Below are 18,363 nucleotides of genomic sequence, written 5' to 3' on the forward strand. Positions count from 1 at the left end.
CAAGACAGTGAGTTAATACAAACTTTGTAAACACTAACGCAAACTACAGTCACCAAGTTCTCCCTATTTAAAAAACAAAAGCAAAACTGAAATGAATTTCATGAGCGTAACCTGGGAGGTTCGAGGTTCAACCTTTCTCCCAATCTAAAACAAACAACTAAAGCAAAACTACAATTACCAAGTACTATGATCATATCTCCCCTAAGTAGTGTAGCCTACGTCTGTATATATAGGCCTATATCTAATGCAAATAAAATACGGGGCATTTTCGGGCAAAGTACGAACTGATTTTCCATTTCCCACATTGCTTAGGCATTCTATAGAACGACTAGTCTTGTGTCAAGCAAAGTAGAAAATGTCTTCTGTAGAAAGATATTTATAGATTACATATCAATGACTGAAAAAAACAACAATAAGAGATAAATAAACAACTGGATTTGTTAAGACTAAAAATACCTCTGTAGGCCCATGTCTTAATACCCTAAACTAAGTATAATTTCAATTTTCTAATTATTAGATAACTTTTTAAATCAATGATCGTATTTTAAAATAGTAATACACATAAGGAAATATAAAATTGTTTCATTTCTTCAAACTATACTACAATTTGAGGAAAGCTGGGGGAAGTGCTACAAAGAGCAGGGTGCCAGGATATCCGCTCTGTTATCAGCAGCAGACGCCTTGGCTGGCTTGGCCACGTTCGTAGAATGCCAGTAGGTCGACTTCCACAGGACATCCTGTATGGCGATCTAATAGAAGGCAGGAGAGCCGCTGGTCGTCCACTTTTACGTTATACGGATGTAAGCAAACGCGACTTGAAGCTCTTCAAAAATCGACACTGGCAACTGGGAAGAGGTGGCACTGGACAGATCCACATGGAGAGAGAGCATAAAGGAAGGGTCACTGATTGCAGATGTCATACACAACAGAAGCAGAAAGAAGGGTGAAAATGCAACGGCGCCTGGTGATTATATATGCCCAACCTGCGATCGCAGCTGTGTATCAAGGATTGGCCTCTTTAGTCACACAAGAAGTTGCAAAGGGAAAAGATCGTCTCTCGAGACGTCAAATGCCACAGACTACAATTTGAAATTAAAAGATGTCGAGACATTGGGACTGTCTACATTTAACAGCTAAAAAAAAAAGAAAAAGAATTAAAATAATTTATAACACTTTTAAAAGCTGCTCTTATAATTTTTTTTTGTTTATTTATTTTTAAATACAATTATAAAAGCAATATTACGATGTTTAATTAGATGTCTTAACTTATAAAATGTAAAAGAATCCGTTCATTTATGAAAGTCTTGTCTCCCAAGTCTTGTATGTGGTTTAATTGTATTTCCCAAGTTTGCTTTGGTCTCTTCTAATAAACTTATTTAGAGAAAAACGTTGTGAGACCCACTGAGGCTTATCAGTCAAGATAACAAGAACTGAAATAAGGAAACACTTTATAATTATTAGAAACATCATTTCTTTGTGTGAAACAGCCTACTGAGTTGATTATAAATTATTTCAATAACCAAATATGTATACACGATTTATTGCCCTCGATTTGGCAACATATGAAGGTCACAGCTGAGGCTGCGTATCCACGGGAAATACTGCATTCCTCACTATCTTCAGACTCGAAGACAAGCCTTATTATTATTATTAATATTATTATTATTATGTTAGAAGTGAACGAGTAGTCATTCTCTGGCGCTGCCAGGGTCGAGTTTCGCTAAAGAGAAACAAATTTCCTTGTAGTCCCTTTATCAGTGTCCACTGAGAAATTTTCTGGTGATGTGGCAGGTGTGCAGCAGTACCGCCCACTGACAGGAAACGTAGATGTTCCTAGGAATGTTAAGGGCCTTGAAGGTGTCTGTGAGGTCAGTTGTTATTATCCCCTCGGTTGATATAACAATGGGTTATATTTATATTTTGGACAATTTCCATAGACGCTTAATCTCCAAGCCTAGGTTCCCATATTTTTTTTTCTATCTCAGTTTTTCTTAAATTATGAGACAGTGGTACGGCGATATCGATAATGTTAGCGTTTTTTTCTTTTTTATCGATGAACAGCAGATCCGGGCGATTGAAACTACCGTTTTGTCGGTCAGAATAGGCCTATCCCAGTACAGCAGATGTTCAGTAGACTCGAGAACCTCTTGTGGAGAGTATTTATAATAAGGAGGAGTGTCCTTACCGATCAAATTGTACGTCAAAGCCAGGTGTTGGTGTATTAACTTTGCAACTTGGTTATTGCGACCTAGGTAGGCTGATTCTGATAGGGCTGGACATCCTGCCATAATGTGTTCAATCGACTCGCCCACATTTCCACATTTTCGGCATTTGTCGACAACATTGAGTTTCAGGATATGCTTCTCGTAATTTTTTGTCCTGATTACTCTGTCCTGTATTGCTGTAACAAAGGCTTCTGTTTCAGGGTAGAGAGTTATTATTATTATTATTATACACACACACGATTAATTAATTAGTTTGTACCACAATCATTACAACCAAAGTTTTATCAGTTTATGAATCAAGATCTAGTCAAGTGGTTTCTTCTTAGTAGTCCTATTTACCTTGTTCACATATTAGACATACTTTTTTTTTTCGCTTTTCATACAACAATATATAGCCTATAATTAAACGTTTCGTTTTTAATTATCTATTCAAGTTAAAAAAGAAAAAAAAAAAAAATCGAGAAATAATGTAATAGCAACTGACTTGTCAGCGACATTTCTTCAGTGTGATTTATGGTTTGTCTCTAGGACATAAGCAAATCTCTTTCAGGATACATTTTGCCACATATGGAACTTTTACAATGTTGCCTGATTCTCTAAGAACTTCTAACAAAGAACCAGCGATGCACTGGAGATACAGAAAGTTAGTTGTTGTGACAATCATATGAAAATACTTCATTCGGAATTTGTTTCGTATTTTACAGATCTGATAACAACTCACTTTGTCTGTCTGTCTGTCTGTCTGTCTGTCTGGTATAATTGTTGTACACGTTATTTCGTCTACACCCATCCTCGTATTAAGTTGAAACTTTATAGTTATTTATTGCAACTAGTAAAACATAAAATCAATCAAAAAATTAACCATTAAGGTAATTTATTATTGGTAATTACTTATTTCGTTTGGTATCGTAAAATGGAAATATTATTGAAAGATGTGGCGTATATTTTTAATTAAGTAGCATTTATTCCCCTTATTTCTGTATCAAACAAAATAATTAATAATCAAACAATTAATTAACTAAATGGGTAATTTTTTTTTTGGTTCATGTCTTGTCATGTTCAATGAATAATTGTGCAAAGTTTTAACAATCCGATAAAGGGAATGGCAGAAAAGAATGTTCCGTTTGAAACAGACAGACAGACAGACAGACAGACTGAGTTGTTAGAAGCTTATTAAACAAAATCATATCTCCGTGCCTTCATTTTCAAAGATGTTTTCTTAAAATCGGCTTTCGGGGTTCAAATCCTGGTGAAGACTGGGATTTTTAATTTCGGGATTTTCGGGCGCCTCTGAGTCCACCCAGCTCTAATGGGTACCTGACATTAGTTGTCTAAAAGTAAAGGCCGTCAGTCGTTGTGCTGGCCACATGACACCCTCATCAACCGTTGACCACATAATAAACAGATGACCTTTACAGCCCTATAGACCATACGGTCTGAAAGGGGAACTTTACTTACTCTTTTTTTTTTTTTTGGTTTAAGTATGAGGTGTCCATGAAAATGTCAAGGTACTATATACAATCTGGTCATAAACTGGAACTGCCAATTTTATGCTACACCGATTCCGTATTGTACTTACTTCCTGTAAATCTGTCGATATCTAAAATCGATTATAGTTTATGGCTCGTGAAAACCCTCCCCCCCCCTCCATCCCTCCACTCACTCACTACTTATATTTTTTTTAATTTCTTTTGGTATAAAGAACCTTTTTATAGGTTACCTATAAACCAGACGATGCGTGAAGCATGCATCTGAACGGATCAGTGAGTACATCTACATTATGTTATGTTACGCCGCTGAGGGCTAAGGGGTTGTGAGTATTGTATTGTATTGCCAATACTTGTATTACTAAATGCTGTGAGGCAATATGTTGTGACATGGAACATCTACTTTGGTTAAAAGCTCAAATCCATACTAATACTTTTTTTTTGGCATATGTACAAACAACTTGGCAAGCTACAGCCATTTTAACAAGTAAACCAAAAAAAGAATACTTGTTTAAAAAGCAAAGCTTATCTGAGGGAAAGACCCGCTAATCATTGCCATTTATTTCAAGATGGCAGGATTTAACTCTATTTCTGCTGCATAAGAAAACATTAATTAATACTTATAGATTGACTAATTTGGCAATTTTTTTTATTGATTCCTGTATTGTCATCGATAATGAATAAGTCTGCAAAATTTCAAATTTTTCTGAGAATAGGAAAAAACGTAATAAGGGAATAAACCCATACATACACCCACATCCCTTATTAAGTAGAATTTATTCCCTTATTTCAATATTAAAAAAAAAAATAATTAATTACCAATAATTAATTCACTAATATTAAAATTGGATAATTTTCTGTTTGATTCATGTTTTGTCGGGTACAATAAATAATCACGATAAGTTTAAAATTGATCCGATAATGGAACGTTCCACTTTTTATCAGACAGACAGAGTGAGTTGTAAACATGGCAACAAAAGTGAACATGTTTGTGTATGTGAGTGTGTGTGTTCAGTTACATAAGCGTAAAAAAGTAGACTCTTAGACATTATTATGTGTTTGAATTAAGGCATTTCCTCACTATAACACTATAAACTGACAAGTAAATTCCATTTTCAGAAAAAAAAACTTGTGACCTTGAACAAATTGTTCTTTCTTCACGTGCTTTCTTTCTATTATAATTCCTCTAAGCTTGCAAACTTTTCATGGGCTCCAAAAGATGGGGGAGGGGGGTAACACTGGATGGACACAGATTTCGAAAATGTCTTTAAGTGTGGCGGTGAGAATTGGGGCAGTGCATTGAACAATAAAGTAAGAACGTGTCTTCAGGGTAAGAATGTGTATCGTGTGCCTCAGGAGAAAGTGTACAAGTTTCTTCAGAGATTAAAAAAAAAAAGTAAATTTGACACATACTGGGCTACAGTTTACTTTTAATGTAAGAAAGAATATAGAAGATTAACAAAGTAGAAATATAAATATTTTTTGTTCATGTATGTACAATGTTTAGTTTCTACTGAGAAAGTTTACCTCAGTTTGAAGCGCCTCACCACTTGATGCACCGTACGGCCCGCATCACCCGCACATAGCTAGCTACGCCTCTGCAGCGAAGACTATATGATTTCTCTTAATCAAAATCGATTTCTGTGATGAACTGATGAATGAGAAAACATCAAAACTATGAAAAGAAAACTCTTCTTACTACTACAAACCTTCACCTTTGTCTTCTTACTTAACAACGCTATAAGCAGTCTATGGAATGTACTGGGTTCAACTAGACTTCACGCTGACAACATCTAGCTATCGACAGAAGATTTTGACACTTCGTTTATTGTTGCTTCTTTTTATTTGATGTCCTAATAAACTTGTTCAACTGTTTTAATTTGTGATGAGCTGTCTTTAATTTTACCAAGGCGTGTTTAATTTTGAATTACTTACCAGATGTCAAGGTAATGTAGGCGGACAATGTATAATGTGGGCTAGAAAGTAGTGTTACCAGCGTGCTCGAGAAGCTAAGTACGCTTGAACTTGGCTACCTATGAAGGGGGCTCGAGGTTTGACACCCGACTCGAGCAGAGTTGTGTTGCAGAGTTGTGTTTACTGAGCGCCTTCTCCCAGGTACCCCTCCACCCCACTGGTCCACAAATGAGATTGGACCATAGCGCTCTGAGCATGCTATAAGCATGAAAGTTGCGCTATATAAAAGCTATAATTTATTTTACCACTTTAATTTATAAATTTATAAATGTATGCAGTAGACTGTTAATGAACTGTTAAGACGTGCCAATGACTAGGTGATAGAAGTATTTACCATATATACGAGTCATCTAATAAGGCTTGATTCCGAGGACGAGGAAGAAGTGTGTCACGTGGTTACACAGTCCTATCTGTCATCTACATATTTAGCCACATCCGTATCCATTTCCTGCCTGTGGTCGGTTAAAGTTCTCTTTTTGCCGTCAACGCCTGTCTTCGGCAGTGGATTTTTCTTTTGGTCTCAAATGTGTATCCTGCGGGTTTCTTTAGGTCTCAAATGTGTATCCTGCGGGTTTCTTTAGGTCTCAAATGTGTATCCTGCGGGTTTTGTACGACAATCCAAGTGTCTTTGTTACAAGCCGCCTTGTCATTTGCTCTTTTCTATCCTAGTGAAAGCAACCTGGCGCTGGTGATGGTCTTTAGAGTGTTTCTTTTTTTTTTTTTCGTTTGAGAAAAGGAAATGGGGGCAGCCTCTTTTAATTCGATCACTTTCAGTTCACAATAAAATTGTGTCTCTGGTTTACCTTGTCCCCTATACGTGATATGTGCCCAGCCCATCGTGACACATAAAGCAGTCCTTCTACGACGTCTATGCCGGCATGGTTAGAACATGTAGGTACTCACTAAATAACAGAGGTAATATAAGTAGACTACTCATATCTTGCTGTCGTAGGGCATGAACTCTTGGTGTGCTAGGATAATGTAGAAACTCAGCACATAGACTTACATGATTAATATAAAGCCAAACCGTGTGTGCTTGTGGTGTAAATACCCACCACGTATTAGTGTAATATCAACATTCACAACTCTCCTTTGACGAAGTACCACTTGACATCCACAACTTTAAAATACCTCACTTAGTGCAGTTCGTTTCAGGTGGCATCTAAATAAGTTCATTCTTAGAGCTCAATCGATACCCATCAGACAACGGCTTGGACTACGTTAGATTTGATAAAACTAATTTCATTTAAAAGGAGAACGAAAAAAACTTTATTATTAACCTCCATTGTCGTTTCTGAAGTCGATAAAATCTAGTTCGGAGCTATTTAAACACTTCCCTTTATTTGAGTTTGACTTTGATTCAACTACTTGGCCAGCTTGTGCAAGCAATGTGCTGTCAACGTCTGAAGAAAGTGAACGCCAATATTTTTTGTTAACATGCCAAAGATTAATGAAGTGTTAAGTAATGACTGTGTATAACAAAGAGTCACAATAAGGATTATGTTTTTTGTGTGTTTGTGGTAGTTGAATTGAAATTATATGTGACTAGCAATTCCCACTGTCGACGCCCGTCAATTTGTTCCCATGCCATATGTTGTTTATTTTGCCTCTTACTATAACAATAAAATTATAAAGTTCACAAGTCAACACTCTCCCATACATTTCTTTGACTATTGAAGTCTAGTATCTGTTACAATGAACTGGAAGCAGATGATTCATTGGTGGCTCCTCCGGTGCCTCGGATTTTATGTGAAAATACAAACTCTCAATTGTCATCTTCTTACCTGTAAAATTGAGTGCAGCCTAAATTTAGAACTTTGAACAAACACAACTCGTATGCTTCAATAACTTGAAATTTTATGGGTCACGTTAAAAAAAAATTCCCTTCCCTGACCCTTGTCCCATATCTTGTAACAATCACTCTATAGTATTTTTTTTATTATTACAAATGATCACAACTTCCTATATATCTAATTCATTAACAATGATGAAATGTCTAACACATTTAGACTCCTTAGATGAGATTAAGATTGCCCTCCTCAGAAGATTTCGATCACCCCCTTGTGTAAAGTAATTCAACTTATTTATACATAAATACGTATTTATATTATATACTTTTTGCTATTTCCCAACCAGTCTAGTAAATAATATCATAATACTTTGGACCACGACGGCAAGACCAAGAGAAAATTAAGTTCCATTAATATGGTAAACTTTAAATCCTTTTATCTTAGTCATTGAATATTCACCCTGGAAAGGAAATTTAAAGCGCATTCATTGTATTTAATCTAAATACAGAATAAAGAATCCATAGAAATAGCAGATATGATTAAAAAGAAACAAATAATATTTTTTTTTAAATATATATTCCATTCTTCAATTTTTTTAAATATTTCAAATAAAACGAAAGGTCATTAAACAGCGATGTATATATTTAGCTATGTTCATTTCTTTGGATTAACTCACAACTATTAATGGGGTAAAAAGAAATGTAGCCTAAGTCAAACAAGATTACAAAGAGAGTTTGTGTTATCACATAAACTCATAGGCGGCCCCATCAAATTCACCAATGGAAGAGAAATATATTCAAGCCATATTCTTGTTTTGATCGTTTAAAGAAATTTGGCGCTATTTTTCACATAAAAGCAAACAGTGCAACACGTCTTCTTTGATAAGACTCTTCTAACTCTTCTGGAATAAGTAGAGTAGCGTTAAGTGATCACCTAAGATCAGCATGGAAACCTCCCGATACACTGTCGATGGCACCTAGTGCAGTAGCACAGGGTGTCACCCCTCCCCATCAACTTTCTTGAAATATGTTCCAATGAACACTATTGCTAGTTTGTTTTTTTTTGAACCAATACAGTGAGCTGATTACCTACTTTTATTGATTTATTACTCAAATGTAAAATCCCAATGTTTATTACATTTATTCAAATGTTATAGCAAATTTTACATTTAAACTACCATCTAGATGTGTCAAGGCATATTTGGGCATATATCTAGAGATTTTATTTTTATCTTTTTCAATGTGTCTTCTTTTGCCAAGTTATTATTTTCAAACTTGGTTGTCACCCCAAAAATGGTGTCGGCCGGTGGGGACCTCACCCCTCGCAGACTCCTAGTGACGCCACTGCTCCAAGATATATCTTGAGATTTTATTATTATCTTTTCCGATGTGTCTGCTTTTATCAAGATATAATTTTTCCAACTTGGTTGCTCCCCCACCCCCCAACATGGTGTCGAGGGGAGCGGACCGCAGCCTCCCCCCCCCAATGACGTCACTGCTTCAAGATACCTACTTCTTCCCAACAATTTCGAATAATATATTGGAGTAGACGTAGTAAGAAATAAAAAAAAAATGATCCTGCACAGCTCAGCAAGTTTCCCATGCGAACAGCATATGCTAATTCCTGGCTAATACACTATTACACACAAGTAGGTATAGGCCTACCAATCCTGATCATAATCGCTCTATTTACTTAATAGGTCTAGACTAGATCCAGAATATAGAATATATATATATATATATATATATATAGAATAGATCTAGACAAGATCTAGATTTATGACTAGTTCTAGATATGATATAGTCTAGATCTAGAATCTTGACTAGTAGAGCTAGAATTGAAATCTAGGCTAGAACTAGATTTCTAGACTAGTTGTAGGCCTAGAACTAGTTTAGATCTGGATCTAGACTCTTGAATCTTGATCTAAACTAGATCTAAATCTAGACTAAATAGACTCTAAATAAAGACCCAGAACTAAAATTAGACTTGATCTAGAAATCTAGAAATAGAATCTAGATCTACTCACTGGCGGATCCAGAACTTTGGAGTGGGGGGGGCGATTTTTTTCCAAACCCTAACCCTAACGCCCAGTAAACCCTAACCCTATGCATAAACGTGCGTACAGCATTCGATATATGTATATATATATATATATTCGATATATGAGAATAAAATAAGACTGTTTCTCAATCTTCGGCGAAAAAAAAAAACAGGAAAAAAAAACAGTCATGTTGAGGCCTTTCTCTTACACGCTTGGGGGTCTGGGAAAGCGCTGTAAGTTTCCTCAGTGGGGTTCGGGGCGAAGCCCCGACAATCAAAAGCGCTTTCTTGCATTTTTCACTGCAGAAACGCTTTCTCCTGACATCTACAGCTCCTTAATTATCAGTGGGATTCGGGGCTAAGCCCCGACGCAAAAAGCGTTTTCTTCCATTTTTTACTGCAGAAACGCATTCTCCTGACATCTACAGCTTATTGTTTATCAGAGGGGTTCGGGGCGAAGCCCCGACGCAAAAAGCGTTTTCTTCCATTTTTCACGGCAGAAACGCATTCTCCTGACATCTACAGCTCATTGTTTATCAGTGGGGTTCGCGGCGAAGCCCCGACTCCAAAAGCGTTTTCTTGCATTCTTCACTGTAGAAACGCATTCTCCTGACATCTACAGCTTATTATAACATCAGTGAGGTTCGGGGCGAAACCTCAACGCTAAAAGCGTTTTTTTTTGGCATTCTTCACTGCAGTAACGCATTCTCCTGACCTACAGCTCATTATTCATTCTATTATAAAGGGCCTTTTGAATAATATGGAAAAATATTCTAATATTCTAATATGAATTTATAGTCCCTTAATACATTGCAAATACAACCGATTTGTTCTTTGAAAAGATAAGATACCCAACATATTTAGATTAAGGCTTTGAGGATCGCCGCCGAAAAAAAAAATTCGATTAATAATATTCAATAAAATGTAAGCATAAATTGTGAGTTATAGTCCTAAATTTATTTAACTAGAAAAATATGAGATAGAGTAAAGGTTGGAAAAAGTCGACTAGGAAAAGATTATCTGGCTTTTGAACTCATCTCAACCGTGACTGATATATTGAAAAATTTCGTTTGAATTATAAATTTTCCAAAGCAAAGTCTTTCTTAAAATAGTTATGATAAATTCATGTCAAATTACACAAACTCTGTCTGGAAAGGGGAAGAGCGGTAAAATGAAAACGATTAATCCTCCCTCCTTTTTATAATTTCTGCTAATGATTGCATTTTGCATTAAAGAATAGGGATTGGGCGACTCGATATAAGAATTTACTTTATAGCATATATAAATTTAAATTATATTAGTGACAGATTTTTTTTTATTTTGTAATTTCTTACTATAATACAAAAACGAAAAAGTATTTGTTTGTCCGTTGGGGGTGAAGGTGATTGAATGTATCGCACTTCCACCTATTTATATTATATAGATATTCGACTAATTTTGTTCACATACTATGATTTCTCCATAAAAGTAGGACCGCCCCCCCCACTCAAAGGGGTTTAGATGGGAAGGGCAGTAGAGGTATTCGCTCTTCCCCTTCCAATCGGCCAAAGATGAACGACATAATATAAAGACCTGTTAAAATACCAATAACAAGTTTTAATCATATAGATATTTAATTGATTCTGTTAGCAAGCTGTGATTTCTACAAATAAATAGGACCGCCCCCCCCCACTCGAAAGTTTATGGTGGGGATGGGGGGGGGGCGGATTGATGCCATCGCCCCCTCCCGACCCTACCAAATCGGCCAAATTACTAGAAGGGGGGGGGCGAAATAATCCAAAAATAGGTTGAAATATAAATAATTAGTATATATTATTAACATAAGTAATAAATTCGTATACAAATTGTGTGAATTCTATACTAAAATTCGTCCGCCCCCTTCGGGGGGGGGGGGGGTCGGCCGAGGGGGGGGGGGGCGATCGCCCCTACCGCCCCCCCCCCCCTGGATCCGCCAGTGGATCTACTACACATAGATCTAAGTCAATATTATGATCAGGATTAGTTGGCCTACTACTAGGTAAGGCGTATGCTGTTCGCAACAGATTCACTTCTTGGTGTAAAACTAGTGCTTATAAAATAAATAAATCTGCACCCCTAAGCTATTAGAAGATAAACTATTTTCTTAATGGATTATAAATGTAAATTTTGTTCAAATTGTTTAATAAAATAAAATCTAAATCTATGTCTGGCCTTTATTTAGTCTAATTTAGATTGTTGCCAAGTGTATAGCCTAATGAGGATATGTGAAAACTGCGCGCTATAAAAGTAGGCTAGTTTGTTTTTTTTAACTTACAATTGAAATAAAGTTCGTAATAAAATTCTTTTAAAAACAACAGTTGAATCAGTATTCTATTACATGAGTTAGTTAATAAATAGAAAATCTATTTAATAATGATTTTTTGTACCAATGCGTAAATCTATTAATAAAGTCTGTGACCTTTTAAAAGATTAACCTCCCATGATGCTTTTCATTTAAAAGTGGTGTAATTTTTTGAAAAATCTGCTTGCATATATAATTTTAAAAAATAGATGGTTCACTTTCGGAAAAGAAAAAAGTAGCCGTTGCATCAGAACTTTGAATGATCTAAACTATCAAGAAGTCCTATTTTAATTTTCTCTTCTAGTTTCTGAGATCTAATCGGGACGGTCGGACGGACGGACAGACAGACGGACAGTCGGACAGACAGGCCACACAAAACTAATAGCGTTTGAATAGAGTTTATAACCAATAAGGTTTATAACCAGTCTTTTTGGTGAGTTAAGAGATGGTCGACGTAACAGAGGTGCCCCACGGAAGCACTTTAAAGACCAGCTTAGGCGCCAAATTTCCTTAGCTAACATAGAATATTTGCATGCGGCTTCAGAATGAGACAGCTGTAGGTCACTCACAAAGACCGCGGGATACACATTTCATTCCAAAATAAAATCCGCTGCCGAGGACAGACGCACACGCGAAAAGAAAATCTTGATCGACCATCGGCGGACAATGGTTATGCATGCCCTGGATGTGGCAAAATATGTAGGTCGTAGCTGGGGCCGCGTATCCACGAAAAATACTGGATTCATCATTAATCTTCGGACTCGAAGACAGGCCTTATTATTATTATAACTAATAAAAGGGTTTTCTATTTATCTATTTTTTTTTATTATTATTGAATATCGGTTACTTTGTAATGCTATGCTCTATCAAAGTTAATAAATAGCTTAGACGTGTATAAAAAGAAGTCACTATTTTGCATAAAGATGTAAATTGTTCAGCGTAAGCGACAATTTTAAACTCTGTATCGATTAACCCCTGCACACGAACATAGGATCTACTTGGATAAAATGATTTGTAAAATGTGTGTATATGTTTCGGATGTTCCTCCAGATTAGAAGATAATTACATCCTAGCAAGATGACGGGTGGATGACAGCGGTTACTTTTCCCTTTTTCCATTGTTCAGACAATTAAGTTCAGTACGCTGGTTTCATATATCTAGAGCTTATAAATAAATGCCTTAGACTTTAGACTCTAAAAAAGCAGTTGAAGAGGAATGACAAAGACAAAATCTAGTCAATTTCTACTTTTCTAGGGGTTTGTGAAATTACTATCCAAGTACAATTCTCTACCGAAAGAACAAGTGCTCCAGAATAAGCTTAGATCCAGAACTAATACTTACATGTCTCTACAATTACAAAACAATATTGGGTGATAATGGAACAAATATTTTTCAATTTTTTAAAAACTTCACCTGACATCACAAAACTGGATCAATTTTTCCAAATGTTGAGGTTACGTTGTCATGGATAATGACGGGGTACAAATTCTTTAGTCTTTCATTAACATCATCTTAATTCATTATTGCTCGAACCATTCTTTGAGTTTGGCTGGAATCAGGGCTGAAACTTAAATCTATTTAGTAGGCCTAACATTTTTCGGCGCACTGGACCGTTTACCCACTTTTTAATGACTTCAGCCCACCCTAGGACGTCCTCAACGAAATAACCGAAACTAGCCTTAAGCGCTTTGTTAAATGCGCTGGAGCGCCAGAGGAGCAGTAGTTAAGAGTTTTATGGATTCATTTTCAAAAATTATAGAAACTCTACTAGAGACATTGACTAGAACAGATGAGAACTCTTCTACTAGGTCTGAAGAAGGCGGCTTGTTAGTTGCAATCCAGTCTTCATTTTTTGAGGCCTCCTAAAGAGGAAAAGACGCTATTAGTTTTTGTGAAATGTCTGTCCGTCCGTCCGTCCCGTTTAGATCTCGTAAACTAGAAAGATATTGAAAATCCGAAATCATGATATTTTAGACTTTAGACCATTCAAAGTTCTGATGCAACGGCTATATTTTTCTTTTCTGAAAGTGAAAAATTTCATTTTTAAAATCAACTATGCAAGCAGTTTTTTCATAAAAATACACTATTTTTACAACTATTCACTATTAATAGTAACAAACACAGGATGCTATTTAGAAAGGGACAGGCCTATTTTCCATATTTTTAACACATTAATGCAAACTATTAGATTTTTTGTCTCAAATAAAAATATTTTTTTTATAAATATATTGCTAAGTTATGTAAGTTCTGTCATACTAACTACTACATTCACAAAAATTGGTTACTAATTTTTTCAAAGAAAAATATTCTATTTAATATGCATATAAGTGGAATATAATTTAAAACAACAATATTCATATTATCGCGTCAACTGCAGGACACGCGCCATCCCAAGCACACTGAACTAAGGGTTTATTTTTACAAAATATTTTTTTTATGAGGCTTTGAATAAGAGATTGACCCTATACAAAACAACTAGATCAATAAGATAATCATTATATGAAATCAGGCCAGGTTCACATCTAATTTCACCTTCACTTTCACTTATCCCTTGGTCTGCTGAACCGTTGGAGCACCACACAGAGGTTGTCAATCTTCTTTCTCCATTCTTCTGTCATTTGCCTTTGATAGAATTTTATTCTGATATTCTTTCTGAAAATATTGAAACCTGTCTTTTTAACCGCCTGGCTGGACCCCTTCGGGGGCCAATTTTGAGTTTGTGTTTCCTCACAAACTGTCTTTGTAACCTTGTTTCACCTATCTTGGGTATTTGACCCCTGTATTAACTGAATTAAGGGCGCATTAGTCTACCTTCAAAAACAAGAGATTGTCAATTCGAGACTGCGCACTTATAGGCCTACAGAAAAAAATTAAAATATTTTTAACTACTAGTCGGAAGAACATCGCTGAAGCATGTGTTTATCTTTACAGAATGCATGTGCTCAGATTTTGGTGATGAGTGCAGAACCTCAAAGACCTGTTAGCCACAAGATGCCTGACGAAAAAGGTGAAGATTCTGTATTAATACATAAGAAAGAGCAAAGGATGGAAATTTATTCTTCCTTGGACGGGATATCACCTGATATGAACAATATCATAATGTAAAGTAAAGTAAAGTTCCCCTTTCAGACCTTGTGGTCTATAAGACAGATGCTGTAAAGGTCATCTGTTTCTGTGGCCTAAGGTTAGCGAGAGTGTCATGTGGCCAGCAAAACGACCAACAGCCCTTACTTTACTTACCCAACTAAACTAATGTCAGGTAGACTTAGTGGCGCCCAAAGATCCCGAAATTGAAAAATCCCAGTCTTTACCAGGATTCGAACTGGGATCCCCGGTTGGGAAGTCAAGCGCTTTACCTCTCAGCCCCCGCGCCGCCCAATATCATAAAGTGGTAGGTAAATATCCACAACATCCACATCCACAACAGATATGATTTTCTCCCTGCGGCAACAAAAGGAGAAAAGCAGAGAACAAAAGTAGTCACTCTATATAGCTTTTATTGACTTGACCAAGGCGTTTGACCTTGTCAGTAGATCCGACTGTTTGTCGTATTAGAGAGGCTGTCCAAACAAGCTACGGAAACTAGTGTCAGCTTTTCATGAAAATATTCAGGGCACCGTACAGTTTGACAGTTCCGCCTCTAGGCCATTCTCCATTACGAGCGGAGTAAAACAAGGATGTGTTCTGGCTCCAACACTATTCGGAATCTTCTTTTCAGTTGTACTCACCAGCGCTTTTAAATTTCTGGAAGATGGAGTATATATCCACAGTAGATCCGATGGAAAGCTATCTGGCAATCCCTAAAGCCTTAAAACGAAGAGACGGCTTATCTTCATTAGGGAACTACTTTTCGCCAATGATGCGGCACTTATATCTCACACACAAGAAGGATTGCAGAGGCTTTTGAATGCTCTGGCAGCTGATTGTCAAGAATTTAGCCTTACAATAAGCCTCTCCAAGACCGAAATCCTGGCACAAGATGTCGCAGAAATACCAGCGATACATATTGGAAATCACACACTTACAGTGGTGCAGGAATTCACATACTTGGGAACAACATTAGCCTGCAACCTAGATTTAGACACTGAGCTGACAAAAAAAAAAAGAATAGGAAAGGCTTCTGCAGCAATGGGAAAACTCTCCAAGCGCGTGTGGGAAAATACCAAATTGACTACGGCAACCAAAATCCCAGTCTACAATGTCTGCGTTCCGAGCACACTTCTTTATGGCAGTGAGAGCTGCGGGCAACTTACATGCGTCAAGAACACAGATTAAATAGATTCCACTTACGCTGCCTGCGACGCATAATGTGCATCTCCTGGAGGGATCATGTCTCCAAACAGGACGTTCTGAAACGGGCCAACATGCACAGCATCTATGCTCTTCTTACACAGAGAAGACTACGCTGGCTCGGTCATTTCACTCGCATGCCAGATGGAAGAATACCTAAAGACATACTATACGTTGAGCTTGCAGAGGGAGTCAGACCCAAGGGCCGCCCAAGACTAACCTACAGAGATGTCTGTAAGCGAGACACGAGAACCACGGGCATCGAAGTAAGTAGGCTATGTGGGAGGAGACAGCCCATGACCGGACAGCATGGAGACAGACTGTACGTGCTGGTACGAAACTCGCCGAGTGCAAAAGAAACGAAGCTATATCAGTCAAGAGAAAGAAGAAGAACGCGGCCCTGTCAACTAGTCCTAAGTCAGATGCATATACATAGACGAACTGTGGCAAACTTTGCCGCTCCAGAATCAGTCACACCAGATTCCGCCCAATCTCAAGACGCAGCCAAAGCCATTGTAGGCTCTATCTGGGTGATCGCTTTTTAAATGCAATAATAAAAAAAAAGAGGAAAGATCTCCTCGCCTCCTCAAGTGGGCCTCAAGCCAATACACAAACCAAAATGCCAGCGAATCGCTATTAGAAAATAGAAGCTTATATAGTTATCTAGTGTTAGCTTCAAACTTTAAAGCGGCGACCCACAAAGTATAAAGGGGGCTAATTCAACTTTTATCACCGCATCAGTCAAGTACATTTTCTTTCCCCTGTTCGAGATAACAAACAAAATAGTTAATTACCTATAGTTAATTAACTATTTTTATTTAATTGAATCTTGTTTTAAAAGAAATAATTGCGCAAAATGTCAGTTTGATCCGAGATTGGATGTTGGAGAAATAACGTGTACAAACATTTTACCAGACAGACAGACAAGCTGAGTTAATATAGACTTTGTAACAAGAAAAACATTTTTTTAAAATACTTTTCTTTTTAAACAAAGCTTATACGGATCAGTCATGTAATTAAACGTGTAGGCCTAATAGATATAGACCATAGACTATATATTACAAGACCAACAACAATAAATCTGTGCGATTAACAATACTTTTAGCAATTGTTTTTATTTAGCGGAATCTTATGCTTTAAGCCAGTGATGCTCAACCTTATTCGACCTGCGGGCCATTTTAACTTTCGAAACGCGTGTCGCGGGCCACATCAACAAAAAGGTACGAAAAATGAAATCAAAATTCCCCTGAAACTATTTGAGACTATTGGATCTAGTACTTACATTAATTAATGGGATAGTTAAAGTCTATCATTTTTCACGCGTCTTAAAATGGTTTCATTTCTCTACTTAAAATGTGAGCAACATTTTAGCTACTTTTACCACCTACTTATTTTCTTGTCTCTTTTCAGTAAATATTCACATCGATCCTCCAATCTCTAGGGCGTAGTTTAACCAATCTTTTAGACGCGGCTCAAACCAAGAAGACCTTCATATTTGTTTTATAATGCCGCTGTATATATTGTTGCTTTTGAAACAGCCCTGGAGACTTTCTTTACAAAACAAATATGTTGGCTTATTATCATGTTCCACAAAAAAAAAGATCCATTCACTTTCCCTGGTAGATTCTACATTCACAGTTCCATTTCATTAACTCATAGTCGCACACTCGTTAAAGGTCATGGTATCAATCCATCACAGAAAATGTGAGGGCCTAACGAAGGTAAAGATACATTTACAACTATTTTTAAGGGGGGGGGGAGGATTTTCTACTTTTTGTGCCGACGTTTCGGTGGGCCGGATGGAACCACATCGCGGGCCGGTTCTGGCCCGCGGGCCGTACTTTGGGCATCGCTGCTTTAAGCTTTTTCAATACGCTATGATCCCATCACTTAATGGCTCACGCTTCCTCGGGCAAACGCGCTGACCACTCTGCCTATGACTCACTATGAGGTACTTGTATATTAATGTATATATATAGTTATAGATTGTTTGCTTCAATTTAGAGCGGCGACCTGTAAAGGGGACTACTTCAATTTAATTAATTAATTATCAATAGTTAATTACTAATTGGTCTTTTTTTTATTCCTGTGATGTCAGTTAAAAGAAATAATTGTGCGAAATTTCATCTTGATCCGAGATTTGGTGTCGGAGAAATAACGTGTACAAACTTTTTACCAGAGTGAGTTGATTTCCATTTATCTTTATAGGTCAGTGCTGGTGTATTATGGTAACTTAG

The sequence above is a fragment of the Biomphalaria glabrata genome, chromosome 12 (assembly GCF_947242115.1).
Source record: "Biomphalaria glabrata chromosome 12, xgBioGlab47.1, whole genome shotgun sequence".
In the NCBI taxonomy this organism is placed as follows: domain Eukaryota; kingdom Metazoa; phylum Mollusca; class Gastropoda; family Planorbidae; genus Biomphalaria; species Biomphalaria glabrata.